Source organism: Apteryx mantelli, unplaced genomic scaffold (genome assembly GCF_036417845.1).
Source record: "Apteryx mantelli isolate bAptMan1 unplaced genomic scaffold, bAptMan1.hap1 HAP1_SCAFFOLD_125, whole genome shotgun sequence".
NCBI classification, from domain to species: domain Eukaryota; kingdom Metazoa; phylum Chordata; class Aves; order Apterygiformes; family Apterygidae; genus Apteryx; species Apteryx mantelli.
In genome coordinates this window covers 1815-18321 of record NW_027118481.1, presented here as the reverse complement: position 1 = coordinate 18321, position 16507 = coordinate 1815, and positions in this window count along the sequence as shown.

The following is a 16507-nucleotide window of genomic DNA, read 5'->3' as shown; positions in this document are numbered from 1 at the left end:
CATACTCACTGGGTCTGATAATTAGCACAGTTCCTCTCCCAAAGGTGAATTGTCTGTTGCCGTACACACAGCGTTTCAAATAGTGTCAGAAACCTCCTGTTCTGCCAGCCGCTCCTCAGATTTCTCTGTTTGGTCTTAAACTGGCTAAAGCGGAAAGGCAGCAAAAGGACTGAGGATAAGATGGAGAAGCAGGAGAGGCAAACATACTTGGATGGATGTGTAACCGTGTCCCTGGCCCAAACTGGGGTTTTGCCACGTTGCTGTTCACACAGTGGTACACGGCCTAACAAGAAACCACCCAGGATCAGCCCGCTCTTGAATCCCCTCCTTATTCATTTTGCAAGGAGTGAGATGAACTCCTTAGGCAGGAGGTGGGATTTGCATCAGAGACTACAACACAGAGAGGACGGCCAGGTAAAATTCAGAGATGAACTTCTCCGGCTCCTTTGAGAAAACCAGTCGCTCACTGGCACAGGGATTTTTCAAACACACTGGCAGAACGGCTGGGTCTTGTGTTGCTCTGAGAAACCAAAAAGAGCATTCTTTCCACCACTTTCCCAGCTTAACAACAAAACAAGGCTTTCACTGAGAGCACGAGGGTTTGTTTTGTTTTGCTTTTCTTGCTTGTGCTTGTTTCCCTTCCTGCTCCCGCAGCACAGGTATTGGGAAATAATATTCGGATGGTATTGCAGCATGCAAACATTGACCCACTTACTTGGCCAGACGGTCACTTTAGTCCCTGAGCCAAAGGTGAATTTGCGGATGTTCTCACAACAGCAGAGCACCTTACACAAACCTAGCTCCCAGCTGGCAACACTGTCCCTGGTCTGGCTTTACTGGACGTCTCCTCGCTTACACCCTGGGCAAGTGGCGTCCACAGGTTCAAAGGGAAACCTGCTGCCTTTCTGCCAATTGCATTTGCGGTGGGTAACTTCGCTTGCTTGGCTTTATGGAGAGGCCTTCCACTTCTGACTATCAGTTCACCCGCAATTCCATCTTCCATGCACGCAACCAGGCCTAAGACTTCCTCCTGTTCCTTTCAGTGTCCACACCTTATCCAGGCTGGAAACAATTAGCATTATGTCCCACAATTTTTCTGTCTCTGGCTTTGTTCGGGGGAAAAAAATAATAATCACAATAATGCGCACAACTGTTGAGCTAGCCCATCAAGAGACATTTAAACCAAAGCATACTCCGAGCCTTGCCCAAACTACACAAAAATCGCAGCGTACGAACCAGAGCTGAACCCAGGCTACGAACCCCCACCCTGGCCTTCCACAGCCCCACTCAGGCATTGGACAGTTGGCGATCGATCTGTCCGTCCGTCCTAAACCACACCTCTATTGCTGCTCACGACTGATCTGTCTGCCTGTCTTAAACTACCTCTGTGTGGTGTTCTTAGCACATTTCTCTAACAGCAAAAGTGCTGCACCTAGCCACGTTTCTACCCATGACAGCGTGTTTCAGCTCCGGTCGCTCATTTGTTGGGGGGGTTGGGCACAAGTTCATTGTCTCAAAACTTCTCTGCTGGCTTACCTCGTCTGCACTAAGTGACTTGGCTCGTATGTTCTCCTTGTCCTCTGTAAGGTGATCCTATATATGACAATTAAGTCTACATAGAGTTCCAGTGGACACTTAAGGTCTTTTGAAAAAGGAGACACATGAAAGCTGAACACTCACTTGGTTTGACAGACAGTCTGGTCCCTGAGCCAAAGGTAAGCTTGCTGTAGCCGGAGCTGTAATCACACAGCATTTCCTTCCATAGCAAAAAGTCTAGCAAGCCACTTCAGAAGCACCCTCTTTCCCCAAGGCTTTGCCCACTGCGGCCGAGGACATGAGGGGCACCAGAAAAGTGACGTGGGGTAGGAGAATCCGAGAATGCCAGGGCTGGGAGTGGAAGTTAACAGCCTAGCTATGTGAGACGAGGCCGGTGCTGGGGGCCAGAACTGATGGGCAACCACCAAACTTCCCCTGCGGTTCCTCCAGTCCAGTCCACCCCACCGGTTGCAGTTAGAATGGCAGATCTCCCCCAAGATGGGAGAAAACCGGCTTGACAGAGCACATTCCCTGGAGGTCAAGGACAACTTTAAAAGCGCTAGGCTTGCCTGCCGCATTTAGAGAGCACTTACTGGGCATCACAAGGAGCCTTGTCCCGCTCCCAAAGGTGAATTTGTAGGCACCATCGTTCACACAGTGCTTCCTACTGCAACAAAAACCCAAGTGGGAAGCACTGGCCTCGGAGATCCTCCCCACGCCCCTGGAACAGGACTAGTTGCACAGGAGGTGCTCAGGGGCAGGAATTCCCTTGGGCTAATCCAGGAAAGCATGACTTGCCTCTGCTTGGACTTTGTGGAGACCCCCAGTCCCTAAAATTTAGGCGCAGACATGCAGTCAGTTTTTGCTACCCAGGCAAACTGACAACAAGGAAGGGCTGCTTTGGACCCCCCCCCCCCCCATGGCATTTTGCCTGAAAACAAAAAGTCAGTCGCTAGATACGCTCACACATAAATTACCAAGAGCCCAGTCACGCTGTGGCTCTCAGACACCCAAAGAAAAACCCCACAGAAAACAGAAATCCTAGGCCCGGTGGAGGACTTACACGGCCTAACAAAGAGCCTCGTTCCAGAGCCAAAGACAGGTCTATACACACCGCTTCCACCTTTGCACAGCCTTTCCTCTCTCAACAAAAACCTTGCCACCACTTGGGAAGGCTGGGCATCCAGAGCCTGGCTAGACAGCACTGAATTTGACTCAGAGTCCCCTGTGGTCCTGAAGCGAAGAAAGCCCACTGGGTGGTCTGTGGGATCAAGAGCACTATGGGACTGACAGGCTGTAAAGCCCATTCATAGGGACTTCTGCTTCCGGCCAGAACCCAAGCCTGTCCAGAAGGAAAGGGGACTGCATTTAAGCCAGCATCTGCAGAACCACAAGCCTAAGAGGAGAAAAGCCGGGAAGCCAGCTGCCAGCTGGAAAGTGCGTAGCTTTAGCCCAAGTAGAAAGAGACTGCAAGAATCTGGCTGCACTTACTAGGCAAAACATGAAGTCGTGTCCCTTTTCCAAATGTGAGCTTGTTGTAATTCACACAGTGGTTTTCATCTCAACAAGAACATAAGCTCTGCTACCTCCTTTGTGAGAAAGGCAGCACTTGCCCTTGGGTAGCCGAGCCCTGCCTTTGCCCTCCAGATGTGGAATACTTTGGGCAGACACCCAGAACATCTGTCTTCTGGACTTAGTCACTGTTCAATGGTTCCGACTTCTGCCGGCAGAATGGACTGATCCCATTGCTCATGAGGAGAAGGGGAAGCTGGAGGAAAAGGACACAGCAGAGCCCAGCTCAGCAAAGGGAGTGGGCATCCAGGAGCCTTTCAGAGCCAGGAATGGGCCCGCTACGATCAGGTAATGATAATTGCTCAGGGAATTTAAAAGGGCTAGTTCTGATACCTGAGCAAAAGAAATAACGGTACCTAGGCAGTAGGCGTACTTACTGGGCTTCACAACCAGACGTGTCCCTGTCCCCAGTGTCAGTTTGTAGTTTCCTGTGTTCACACAGCCATTCGCACCACAGCAAAAACCATCAGCTGTTATTCCAGTCCCTCCACAAAATAAACGCCAGGAGAAGAGCTCCTTCCCATCGGAAGCAGCCTTTTAAAGCCAGGAATAGCACTAGCCTTGGTAAGACGGCGTGCAGAACAAGACAAGGAACCCCTTGGCTTGCACTGTGTGATGGTCACACTGGTGCCTTACGGAGAAGTGGTCATTTCTGGACATCTACCCTCTCTTCACCCATACAACGTGAGCTGTTTCCAAGCCCAGTTAGTGCCTGTTAGGTCACTTGGGCTAGGAACTTCTCCAGCAGAGGTGGCTGTTCCCGAATTACAGCTCTGGAAACTTCAGCTCGTGCCAGTGTCCTTGCGGCTGAATCAATGGTGCTGCCTCAGTTTAGAGCAGCAGAAAGTCTGGAACTGCTCCATGCGTGGCAGGAAAACAGTCACCTGTCACAGCTATAGCAGTTACCACTATTACCGTTTCAGCTGTTCAACTACTACAGCTGTTACAGCAACCAATTGCAAGCTAAGGAGCTGCCATTAGAGAAGCTCATCTAGCGGAGTGATGACCGATAGGACTCTGGTGCAGCCAAGAGCGTTCAGCCTTTCTTCTGCACTTCGACGGGCAACCACCCCGAGCTGTACGAGAGAGAGCAAACTGACCCGCCCCACATCAGACAGGGACGGTCATGGCACGCAAGGGCCGTTCCCAAGCAGGAAGGCTTAAAACCTGTGTCTTTTAAAGTGAAAGGAAGGAAGCAGGTAACTGAAAGAAGTGAATAAATGAGAGTACACCTTAGCAGACCTTGCTTGAAATTCATACAACATACCACTACTGTAAACAAAACAAAAACAAAAAAAACAAAAAAACCCACAACACACCCTGGATCAACGTGTGTATCTCCCTTTTCTGCACAATGGAGTGGAAAAGGGCTTTAAAACTTACTTGGTCTTATCCTTAAGCGAGTTCCACCTCCAAAGATGACTTTGTTTCCATAATTATTCACACAGTGTTTGGCTTCACAGCAAAAACCCTGTAAGTCACTTCTCCCCTCCACCACCTTATTACCTCCAAAGCTGTGGGCTTGCTCACTTGACATTTCTTTTAAGACAGTCTTCCCAAGTTAATTCCTTGGGAACTCTAGCCTGGAATTCCCCTAGAGGTTCTCCTCATTAGGGATGTCTTCCAGCTTTGATGGAGATGACCACTGATTGCAAGCTTTCTCCTTTCTCCATGCAGAGAAAAGACGCGGGGATTACCAGCAAAATTCCACTTTCAGCCTTTGATCAACCCTAAAAGCACAGTTCTTTTGCCGGACCCTCCGGCACACTCCAAAATACCTTTCTTTTTTCTGACTGCCATGTCTTCCCCCCAACACACGCACGCAAACTCCCTCCCTGCGCAGACCAGTTTCTAACAGAGCCCAGCTGGCTTTCTCAAAGACTGAAAACGTGGACAGAAGCCTATCTGCAGCCACGAGTAGGAGCAACAGAGCGGAAGGCAAGAGAATGTTCCCAGCAGAGGAACAACCGGGAGCTTCAGAAGATTAACCAGGACAAGGTTCTGGGCAGTGGAAGCAGAAAGACAGTGAGTGTCCCTGAAGGTCTGGGAGGTTTCTGGGAACATACAGAGGTGAACAAAAGCAGTACTTGGGGTGGGATTCCTCTCTCCAGGCCTGGAAAGCTCTAACGGGGTGAGCTGTTCATTCTCCGTGGAGAGAAAGCCACTGCCAGCATGTGGTCCATGGAGGTGGACTCTCTCACTCTAATCTACAGAAAGGGCAGTCGACCTCCAAGCCAGCTGCCCAGAAAACAATTCTAAGCATTGCTCCAGAACCCGCACTGACTCATTTTGGAAAATTCCCCAAGTGAAATAAGGCGTTTAGCTCTCAGTAACCCTTCCAGGAGAGTCCAATTTTGCTTCTGAAGCAAAAGTCCTTCTGCTTCCCCATCACCTCCAATACCTTTGTGGCCTTAGAATGAGTTTTGCCCCCAGTGCAAGGTCAAGCTCAGACTTCTGTTGCCCACAGTGAAAAAAGCAGGCAAACAAACAAAAAACCTAGGGCCAGCTTTGATCCTCTGCCACGTCTTATGCAGATAGTTCTAAAGGAGCCGGCGGAAAGCTGATGGCTGTTCCCCGGGAAGGGGAATTATGCTCTCCAGTCCTTCCTTATTCAGGCTGGGTTCCTACCTACCAGGTTTCACTGTCAGTTTTGTCCCTCTGCCAAAGGTGACTTTCCAGGTGGATGCCGAAGTCACACCGTGACACAACCGCTAACCAAAACCACGCACAACTTTTGCTCCAGACAAGTATCTGACTTCTTCCAAAGCGATCAAGGGGGAAAAAAAGATTTCACCCTTGCCACGTGCCGCTGGCTCCAAATTACAGCATCTTTCTGTTCACTTTTCTCTGACCTATCCACAGAAATCCCGATCTAAACAGGTCTGAAAGGTATTAAGTGGGAAACCAGACCCACCTATTTCTGGGTGTTAGCCCATGTGCCTAGGTGGATAGGTAAGAAAACAATCATCTCCAGCACTTACAGGGATTTACAGAGAGTTCTGTGCCTTTCCCAAAGATGAGCTTTCTGCTACTTCCTCCATAGTTCACCCAGGAGCTTACTGCTTTACAACAACCGCCTATAGCAGAGAGGTGCTGTTTGCAAACAGCATGATGACCTCAGGAAAGCTGGTATTGGTGGCTTCCCAGTTACTACATTAAAACCCAGTTCCTAAAAAAAAAAGAAAAAAGAACAAAGAAAGGGGGGCGGGGCGGGTATCGAAGCTTAACAAACGCTATTTTGGCAGGCTGATAACTCATTCCAAAACCCACTGATCGGTCACAAAGACCCAGGTACCTAGGAGCCTCGATAAGGCAAGGCAATCACCTCTCCACAGAGCAGCTTGAGAGACAGCTAAAGAGCTCTCGCCTCACACAGTGACCACTCGCTCCTCCCAAATGGGGCTGCCACCAGTTCCTTGTTCCTCCCCGAGACTTCAGTCAACAACCCCGTTATCACAAAGGCACTTACTGGGTTTCACAGAAAGTCTGGTTCCACGTCCAAAGGTGAGCTTGCCAAGACCTGCCGCTGTAGATTGCCACAGCCCCACACAGCCTTACAACAACCCTACAGCTAGCAGAAAGGAAACAGTCTCACCTTCTGAAGAGGCTGACATGTGTCTTTCCCTGCTGAGTAGAGAAAAAAATGACAAAAGGCAGAATCAAATCACTAATTCCTGATCTACGACTACATCCTTCTCCAGACGCCGGCATAACACACAGCTTCTCTTCGCCAGACAGTGGCCGTGTCCAGAAAGACTGCAGTGCTGCATTAGAACCCCTGCAGGCACCCCCCACTCTGCTCAGTCTACGTGTGTTGAGATGTTTGCATTTCTCTCAATCCCACGACATTTTTGTAAATATGTCTTTATCAAAAGCTTCCTCCCCTTTCCAAAGACAAGCTTACTGCCCTCTCCCCAGTGTGTTCCCACAGCTGCTCACAGCTTTGCAGTGCCCTGAGAAAAGGCACAGGGTTGTGCACGCTCGGAGGAAGACTTCCTAGCATTTGCTCTCTCGCATTACTGTTATGGATATTTTTGCATTGCCCTACGGGGGGGTAAAGGATGGCTTTTACAGTACTCACAAGGGTTTACTGTCAGCTTTGTTCCAGCTCCAAAGGTGTACCTGTAGCCACTGGTACTCACAGCAACAAAAGCCATTACACAAACTGTCTCATCCCCCCGTAACAAGGAAGCCTTCTAGCACAGCTGACAAGAGGAGCTTCCCAGCAAGGCAGAAGCGGGGGTACCCATTTCAAACAAACGAACTGACCTCAGAGGTTTAGGTTTGCTCTCTAAAATCTAAACATCATTAAATACAACACCACAGGTATTTTAGGGACCCAGAACATGTGAGAAGAGATTTCCAGTCTCTAAAGGACATTTGACTAGTGTGCAGGAATGTCGCATGCACCTCTGTAGACCACCTGAACTGTAGTGGCTCATCCCCTGGTGTTATACGGCTGAAATATAGGGAGACTGGAAAGGAGAGGGGATGGCTGCTCCCCAGAGATGGACAGCCTATTGATTAGGGAAAGCCTGTCTTTGGCAAAACAGACTCTCACTGCAAGGATTCCCGGCAGACTTCTAAACAGTCTCAGCAAGTGACTGCATTTAAAGGCATGCTAAGATACAATGTACAGAGTCTCCCACCACTCTTCAGCGTAACTCAGCAGAATACCTAATGCCATAATGAGGAGGACAGCAGAACCTCAGCCTTGCCTTTGTCATGGGAAATGCATATTGGTGTTAAGAGGTCCCTGGCTTCGGAAAGAATTGGGTTTGGGACTCCCAAGCTTTTGAAATTACCATTTGCATCTCTAAGCACCGTTGGGAGTGCCTTGGAAGATCTCCTCTAGACTAACAGCCTTTAGAGTAAGCGGTGACACACCTCAATCCCCCCAAAAGCTTCTTCTGGAGGGGGAGAGAAAAAGCTTGGTGTGCATGGGATGGTAAGATGCCTATAAAACTGCCTGCATCCCTACCCTTGAATTCAGTAGTGCATTCTGTCCTTCAGGCTCCTTTAAGTCCCTTTTCCCCAGCAGAACGGAGCAGGGGGTCGCACGGAAAATCTTGTTCCAGTCCCAGAGACGACCTTTCTTCCTGCGTCCTGCACGCGGTGCAACACACCCTGTCAAAACCTCACTCGGCACAGACGCAGCTGTCCTCTGGGCTACTACTGGGATTCATCCACAGAGTGGGAGGAATGATGCCCAACTGTCCCAGGTCAACTGGGCCCCTGATAAGATTGTTTTACCCCTGAGGAGCTCCTGCTTGCCCCTTCAGGTCCAAGCATGCTGCGTCATCTGCCTTCAGCTCTTTCCTACACCAGCGCCAAGGCTATAGCTCAGAAAAAGTGTCTCAGAGAAAGCTGTCCAGCAGCTGAATCATCGGACGCTGAGGGTGCCTACCAACCAAAGGACTTGGTGCCTGCTCCGCGCAGGTGCTTTATAGGCTCTTATTGTGCTGTGGTGGAACTGGGGCCCTTGGACACTTGCAAATCCTTCAGAGTTCTCAGGCATGCTGGTCCAAGCCGCCTCTTTGAAAGCACGTAAGAAGTTCAACGGCAGCCTGTTGTGACATTCTCAGTCAGCCTCAGTGAGGTTAGGACTCACAACAGTGTGCCTCAAACTTGAGCACTCTCCCCAGTTCAGATCTGCCAAGGCTGATGACCAATCACACTTTTTCCCAGCTGTGCCACACTACGCACCCGGTCTCACAGTTAAAACCGTTCCCCGGCCAAACGTCAGCTTGCCCCCACCAACACTCACACAGTGATCTAGGAGCCAGCAAAAACTAGCAGCACTTCCCCCCGTTTCCAGTAACTTGCTGGGCCCTTGCAAAGGGGCCAGCGTGTTGGCCCTCCCTGGAACACGAAGGGTCAGAACTTCTCACGTATTTATCCGGAGGGATGGACAGAACCAGTGTCTGTAGCAAGCCCTGCCGGAGCAGCACCAAGAATACCCAGGGGAACTACACTGTTTCCAAAGAACCCAAGTGCTTTTGGACCTTTGGAAAAAGAGGTTTCAAACATTTAAACACCGAAAGCATCAGCGGTGTTTAGAGAGGGGGAAAAAAAATACATTGCAGATGCACAACTGTTTCATCTAAACGCAGGGAGCTTATTAGGTGCTTTACAGAAAGTAGGTATTGAAGCATCTTTGAAACATTAGAGCTGTAGGCACCTAACTCTCACAGGCACGTTTTGAGACTGCTGTTCCGCAGCCTCGCTGCAGCCTCCTGAACAACTCTGGCTAGGACTGAACCAGGCTTCCAAAGGTATCTATCTGACGTGTCCTTATCTACCGCACCCATGCCCACCTAGAGTGAAGGGAGTGAGAATCATGTGAAGCGAGTGAAGGGAGTGAGTGATGGGAGAGAGAATCGGTCATTTCAGGTAGCTTAGGTGCCCTAACGTACCTCACAGGAGGGCAAAGCAGTGGGGCACGCTGCTAAATCAAGTCCCAGGGGCCTCTGGAGAACTTCACAGTTCGGTTCCCAAGCTTCTTCCCCACAAGACAATAAGGAAGAAGAGAAAAATGAAGCAATTCCACTTTCCAGGGCAGTCGCTTACTTACCGGCTCTGACTGAAAGCACGGTCCCCTTTCCAAAAGTCACTCTGTCTACACCATACACACGCTGACACAGCTCATTACAAAAACGCCTCTGTCCGCCCCGCGTGCGATCTCGCAGAAGACGTGCCTGGATTCAAGGCGCTGCACAGCTGTCTGACAGCAGGCTCAAATACAGTGCTGCCGCTGGGAACAAAGGAAAATCTCTTTCCCGGTTCACTTGCCTTTCATAATTTTCAGGGCAAATGAGGAACGAATCTCACCCGCGGCAACAGTGGCACGGAACTGAGAAGCCCGTGCAAGCGAAAGGCCTGCTTAAGCGCACCAGGTCCACGGGAAATGTAACAAGTTTGGGTATCTACGGGCTTCAGAGGCGGCTTTCCAATGACCCGTCCCTAGCAGATGTAGGCATGTCTGGACGGTAGCTTTTAACCTGGTCGGTAAAAGCTGTGGAAAAGGCATTTGGTCATAAAGCACGCAAGATTTTAAAAGGGGGAGGGGGGAAACCCCCAAGGTAAAGCAGACTCCTGGTAACCTCTTTTGCTGTGAAATGCTAGTGGTGACTTAATGCTAGTACTCACGGGGTGTTACAGTTAATGATGCTTCTTCCCCGAATGTCATCTTCCCACTTGCCGTATTGGACCTGCAGTGTTTTATCCTCCCTCAGCAGCCCCGGACTCAGTTCAGGGCCTTCCACCCATCTAAAGCTGTCCGCATCCACAAAGTAACCACCCCCCATTTATGGCCAGAGCTCCTAAGGAAGCCAGTAAAACGGGGGTAGATGCACATGGATGGCACATAGGGATCGGCCTCACTGCAACTGGGGCAAAAGGGACAGTTCCGCAACATACCCAGCTGAACGGACAGCTTTGTCGCCATCCCGAACTGCAGTTTTCGGGCCGTACCACTCTTGGCACTGTGCTGCGGAGCTCAACAGTAAACCGCTGCTTCTGCTCCCCAGAATGTCCCTTGAAATTCTCGGAGGCCTGGAAAACTGAGCCAGGGATAACAAGGTCTCCTCTCCCTCACCTGCTGCAGCCTGCAGCACAGTCCAAGCTGGCCATGGGATTTAGCCCGGGGCTAAAACGCGGGTGTTTAGCGAGGAAGAAAAGGACAGGAGTCAGAAACTGAAAAGGCTGGCGCGGAGACAGAAGAGACACTGCCCCCATACTCACTGGGTCTGATAATTAGCACAGTTCCTCTCCCAAAGGTGAATTGTCTGTTGCCGTACACACAGCGTTTCAAATAGTGTCAGAAACCTCCTGTTCTGCCAGCCGCTCCTCAGATTTCTCTGTTTGGTCTTAAACTGGCTAAAGCGGAAAGGCAGCAAAAGGACTGAGGATAAGATGGAGAAGCAGGAGAGGCAAACATACTTGGATGGATGTGTAACCGTGTCCCTGGCCCAAACTGGGGTTTTGCCACGTTGCTGTTCACACAGTGGTACACGGCCTAACAAGAAACCACCCAGGATCAGCCCGCTCTTGAATCCCCTCCTTATTCATTTTGCAAGGAGTGAGATGAACTCCTTAGGCAGGAGGTGGGATTTGCATCAGAGACTACAACACAGAGAGGACGGCCAGGTAAAATTCAGAGATGAACTTCTCCGGCTCCTTTGAGAAAACCAGTCGCTCACTGGCACAGGGATTTTTCAAACACACTGGCAGAACGGCTGGGTCTTGTGTTGCTCTGAGAAACCAAAAAGAGCATTCTTTCCACCACTTTCCCAGCTTAACAACAAAACAAGGCTTTCACTGAGAGCACGAGGGTTTGTTTTGTTTTGCTTTTCTTGCTTGTGCTTGTTTCCCTTCCTGCTCCCGCAGCACAGGTATTGGGAAATAATATTCGGATGGTATTGCAGCATGCAAACATTGACCCACTTACTTGGCCAGACGGTCACTTTAGTCCCTGAGCCAAAGGTGAATTTGCGGATGTTCTCACAACAGCAGAGCACCTTACACAAACCTAGCTCCCAGCTGGCAACACTGTCCCTGGTCTGGCTTTACTGGACGTCTCCTCGCTTACACCCTGGGCAAGTGGCGTCCACAGGTTCAAAGGGAAACCTGCTGCCTTTCTGCCAATTGCATCTGCGGTGGGTAACTTCGCTTGCTTGGCTTTATGGAGAGGCCTTCCACTTCTGACTATCAGTTCACCCGCAATTCCATCTTCCATGCACGCAACCAGGCCTAAGACTTCCTCCTGTTCCTTTCAGTGTCCACACCTTATCCAGGCTGGAAACAATTAGCATTATGTCCCACAATTTTTCTGTCTCTGGCTTTGTTCGGGGGAAAAAAATAATAATCACAATAATGCGCACAACTGTTGAGCTAGCCCATCAAGAGACATTTAAACCAAAGCATACTCCGAGCCTTGCCCAAACTACACAAAAATCGCAGCGTACGAACCAGAGCTGAACCCAGGCTACGAACCCCCACCCTGGCCTTCCACAGCCCCACTCAGGCATTGGACAGTTGGCGATCGATCTGTCCGTCCGTCCTAAACCACACCTCTATTGCTGCTCACGACTGATCTGTCTGCCTGTCTTAAACTACCTCTGTGTGGTGTTCTTAGCACATTTCTCTAACAGCAAAAGTGCTGCACCTAGCCACGTTTCTACCCATGACAGCGTGTTTCAGCTCCGGTCGCTCATTTGTTGGGGGGGTTGGGCACAAGTTCATTGTCTCAAAACTTCTCTGCTGGCTTACCTCGTCTGCACTAAGTGACTTGGCTCGTATGTTCTCCTTGTCCTCTGTAAGGTGATCCTATATATGACAATTAAGTCTACATAGAGTTCCAGTGGACACTTAAGGTCTTTTGAAAAAGGAGACACATGAAAGCTGAACACTCACTTGGTTTGACAGACAGTCTGGTCCCTGAGCCAAAGGTAAGCTTGCTGTAGCCGGAGCTGTAATCACACAGCATTTCCTTCCATAGCAAAAAGTCTAGCAAGCCACTTCAGAAGCACCCTCTTTCCCCAAGGCTTTGCCCACTGCGGCCGAGGACATGAGGGGCACCAGAAAAGTGACGTGGGGTAGGAGAATCCGAGAATGCCAGGGCTGGGAGTGGAAGTTAACAGCCTAGCTATGTGAGACGAGGCCGGTGCTGGGGGCCAGAACTGATGGGCAACCACCAAACTTCCCCTGCGGTTCCTCCAGTCCAGTCCACCCCACCGGTTGCAGTTAGAATGGCAGATCTCCCCCAAGATGGGAGAAAACCGGCTTGACAGAGCACATTCCCTGGAGGTCAAGGACAACTTTAAAAGCGCTAGGCTTGCCTGCCGCATTTAGAGAGCACTTACTGGGCATCACAAGGAGCCTTGTCCCGCTCCCAAAGGTGAATTTGTAGGCACCATCGTTCACACAGTGCTTCCTACTGCAACAAAAACCCAAGTGGGAAGCACTGGCCTCGGAGATCCTCCCCACGCCCCTGGAACAGGACTAGTTGCACAGGAGGTGCTCAGGGGCAGGAATTCCCTTGGGCTAATCCAGGAAAGCATGACTTGCCTCTGCTTGGACTTTGTGGAGACCCCCAGTCCCTAAAATTTAGGCGCAGACATGCAGTCAGTTTTTGCTACCCAGGCAAACTGACAACAAGGAAGGGCTGCTTTGGACCCCCCCCCCCCCCATGGCATTTTGCCTGAAAACAAAAAGTCAGTCGCTAGATACGCTCACACATAAATTACCAAGAGCCCAGTCACGCTGTGGCTCTCAGACACCCAAAGAAAAACCCCACAGAAAACAGAAATCCTAGGCCCGGTGGAGGACTTACACGGCCTAACAAAGAGCCTCGTTCCAGAGCCAAAGACAGGTCTATACACACCGCTTCCACCTTTGCACAGCCTTTCCTCTCTCAACAAAAACCTTGCCACCGCTTGGGAAGGCTGGGCATCCAGAGCCTGGCTAGACAGCACTGAATTTGACTCAGAGTCCCCTGTGGTCCTGAAGCGAAGAAAGCCCACTGGGTGGTCTGTGGGATCAAGAGCACTATGGGACTGACAGGCTGTAAAGCCCATTCATAGGGACTTCTGCTTCCGGCCAGAACCCAAGCCTGTCCAGAAGGAAAGGGGACTGCATTTAAGCCAGCATCTGCAGAACCACAAGCCTAAGAGGAGAAAAGCCGGGAAGCCAGCTGCCAGCTGGAAAGTGCGTAGCTTTAGCCCAAGTAGAAAGAGACTGCAAGAATCTGGCTGCACTTACTAGGCAAAACATGAAGTCGTGTCCCTTTTCCAAATGTGAGCTTGTTGTAATTCACACAGTGGTTTTCATCTCAACAAGAACATAAGCTCTGCTACCTCCTTTGTGAGAAAGGCAGCACTTGCCCTTGGGTAGCCGAGCCCTGCCTTTGCCCTCCAGATGTGGAATACTTTGGGCAGACACCCAGAACATCTGTCTTCTGGACTTAGTCACTGTTCAATGGTTCCGACTTCTGCCGGCAGAATGGACTGATCCCATTGCTCATGAGGAGAAGGGGAAGCTGGAGGAAAAGGACACAGCAGAGCCCAGCTCAGCAAAGGGAGTGGGCATCCAGGAGCCTTTCAGAGCCAGGAATGGGCCCGCTACGATCAGGTAATGATAATTGCTCAGGGAATTTAAAAGGGCTAGTTCTGATACCTGAGCAAAAGAAATAACGGTACCTAGGCAGTAGGCGTACTTACTGGGCTTCACAACCAGACGTGTCCCTGTCCCCAGTGTCAGTTTGTAGTTTCCTGTGTTCACACAGCCATTCGCACCACAGCAAAAACCATCAGCTGTTATTCCAGTCCCTCCACAAAATAAACGCCAGGAGAAGAGCTCCTTCCCATCGGAAGCAGCCTTTTAAAGCCAGGAATAGCACTAGCCTTGGTAAGACGGCGTGCAGAACAAGACAAGGAACCCCTTGGCTTGCACTGTGTGATGGTCACACTGGTGCCTTACGGAGAAGTGGTCATTTCTGGACATCTACCCTCTCTTCACCCATACAACGTGAGCTGTTTCCAAGCCCAGTTAGCGCCTGTTAGGTCACTTGGGCTAGGAACTTCTCCAGCAGAGGTGGCTGTTCCCGAATTACAGCTCTGGAAACTTCAGCTCGTGCCAGTGTCCTTGCGGCTGAATCAATGGTGCTGCCTCAGTTTAGAGCAGCAGAAAGTCTGGAACTGCTCCATGCGTGGCAGGAAAACAGTCACCTGTCACAGCTATAGCAGTTACCACTATTACCGTTTCAGCTGTTCAACTACTACAGCTGTTACAGCAACCAATTGCAAGCTAAGGAGCTGCCATTAGAGAAGCTCATCTAGCGGAGTGATGACCGATAGGACTCTGGTGCAGCCAAGAGCGTTCAGCCTTTCTTCTGCACTTCGACGGGCAACCACCCCGAGCTGTACGAGAGAGAGCAAACTGACCCGCCCCACATCAGACAGGGACGGTCATGGCACGCAAGGGCCGTTCCCAAGCAGGAAGGCTTAAAACCTGTGTCTTTTAAAGTGAAAGGAAGGAAGCAGGTAACTGAAAGAAGTGAATAAATGAGAGTACACCTTAGCAGACCTTGCTTGAAATTCATACAACATACCACTACTGTAAACAAAACAAAAACAAAAAAAACAAAAAAACCCACAACACACCCTGGATCAACGTGTGTATCTCCCTTTTCTGCACAATGGAGTGGAAAAGGGCTTTAAAACTTACTTGGTCTTATCCTTAAGCGAGTTCCACCTCCAAAGATGACTTTGTTTCCATAATTATTCACACAGTGTTTGGCTTCACAGCAAAAACCCTGTAAGTCACTTCTCCCCTCCACCACCTTATTACCTCCAAAGCTGTGGGCTTGCTCACTTGACATTTCTTTTAAGACAGTCTTCCCAAGTTAATTCCTTGGGAACTCTAGCCTGGAATTCCCCTAGAGGTTCTCCTCATTAGGGATGTCTTCCAGCTTTGATGGAGATGACCACTGATTGCAAGCTTTCTCCTTTCTCCATGCAGAGAAAAGACGCGGGGATTACCAGCAAAATTCCACTTTCAGCCTTTGATCAACCCTAAAAGCACAGTTCTTTTGCCGGACCCTCCGGCACACTCCAAAATACCTTTCTTTTTTCTGACTGCCATGTCTTCCCCCCAACACACGCACGCAAACTCCCTCCCTGCGCAGACCAGTTTCTAACAGAGCCCAGCTGGCTTTCTCAAAGACTGAAAACGTGGACAGAAGCCTATCTGCAGCCACGAGTAGGAGCAACAGAGCGGAAGGCAAGAGAATGTTCCCAGCAGAGGAACAACCGGGAGCTTCAGAAGATTAACCAGGACAAGGTTCTGGGCAGTGGAAGCAGAAAGACAGTGAGTGTCCCTGAAGGTCTGGGAGGTTTCTGGGAACATACAGAGGTGAACAAAAGCAGTACTTGGGGTGGGATTCCTCTCTCCAGGCCTGGAAAGCTCTAACGGGGTGAGCTGTTCATTCTCCGTGGAGAGAAAGCCACTGCCAGCATGTGGTCCATGGAGGTGGACTCTCTCACTCTAATCTACAGAAAGGGCAGTCGACCTCCAAGCCAGCTGCCCAGAAAACAATTCTAAGCATTGCTCCAGAACCCGCACTGACTCATTTTGGAAAATTCCCCAAGTGAAATAAGGCGTTTAGCTCTCAGTAACCCTTCCAGGAGAGTCCAATTTTGCTTCTGAAGCAAAAGTCCTTCTGCTTCCCCATCACCTCCAATACCTTTGTGGCCTTAGAATGAGTTTTGCCCCCAGTGCAAGGTCAAGCTCAGACTTCTGTTGCCCACAGTGAAAAAAGCAGGCAAACAAACAAAAAACCTAGGGCCAGCTTTGATCCTCTGCCACGTCTTATGCAGATAGTTCTAAAGGAGCCGGCGGA